The sequence below is a fragment of the Gavialis gangeticus genome, unplaced genomic scaffold, assembly GCF_001723915.1.
Source record: "Gavialis gangeticus isolate Ggan-Ray unplaced genomic scaffold, GavGan_comp1, whole genome shotgun sequence".
Taxonomy (NCBI): domain Eukaryota; kingdom Metazoa; phylum Chordata; order Crocodylia; family Gavialidae; genus Gavialis; species Gavialis gangeticus.
In genome coordinates, this window is record NW_017728991.1 from 5,064,234 (window position 1) to 5,064,890 (window position 657).

General features: G+C 63.5%; 2 protein-coding genes across 2 annotated transcripts in view; one reads left to right on the forward strand and one right to left on the reverse strand.

The window, feature by feature from the left end:
• AMZ2 (archaelysin family metallopeptidase 2) overlaps positions 1 to 657 on the reverse strand; it is a 48,078-nt gene that overhangs the window by 9,794 nt on the left and 37,627 nt on the right. The gene's annotated exons all lie outside the window — the stretch shown is intronic.
• SLC16A6 (solute carrier family 16 member 6) overlaps positions 85 to 657 on the forward strand; it is a 19,022-nt gene continuing 18,449 nt past the window's right edge. Inside the window, exon 1 of the mRNA XM_019516402.1 lies at positions 85 to 190. The gene's annotated coding sequence lies outside the window, so the exon portion shown is untranslated. The remainder of the gene's footprint in view (positions 191 to 657) is intronic.

The following is a 657-nucleotide window of genomic DNA, read 5'->3' on the forward strand; positions in this document are numbered from 1 at the left end:
CCCCGCGCACGTGGCGCTGCGGCGCGCGCCGGCGGAGACCGGCTGGAGCCGGTACATAAGGGGCTGAGCGAGCCGCAGCCGCCGGCTACAGTAGCGCTGCCGCCGCGGAGCAGGGACCGGCAGCTGCACCGGGACCGGGGGGCTCGGGGCGGCCCTCGCTGCCGGCTCCCGCGTGCCTGCGCCCGCCCCGGTAAGTGCAAGCCGCTCCCGGAGCAGAGCTGGGGCTCTCAAGTTAAAAACACCCCCTCCCAAAAAAAAAAAAAAATTAAAAAAAAAGCTAAATCCTGCAGACGGGGCAGGCCCAGACCCCTTGGAGGCGAGGAAGCGAGCTGAAGTGTGCACTGTGTCCGTGCGGGCAGGCAGCCCCGCATCCTCCCCCGGCGGAGACGCTGGGCTGCGCCCTTCATGGACAGCGCTCAGGTGCGGCGCCCACCCCAACCCGCCTCCAGCTGCACCTCGGGCAGGTAGGCAGTCACAAGCCCCTGGGTGAACTTAATGGAGGCTGAAGGGACTGGAGTACAAAATGGAGGAAGGAAAAGGTTTGGGGGACAAGAAGAGCAAAGCAAAGAGGGGGAGGAAAAAAAAAATTCACAGTTCGGGGGTTTGGTTGGGGTTTTTTTGGTGGTTTATACTTGGTGCGACGAAGCGGAGGCTTCT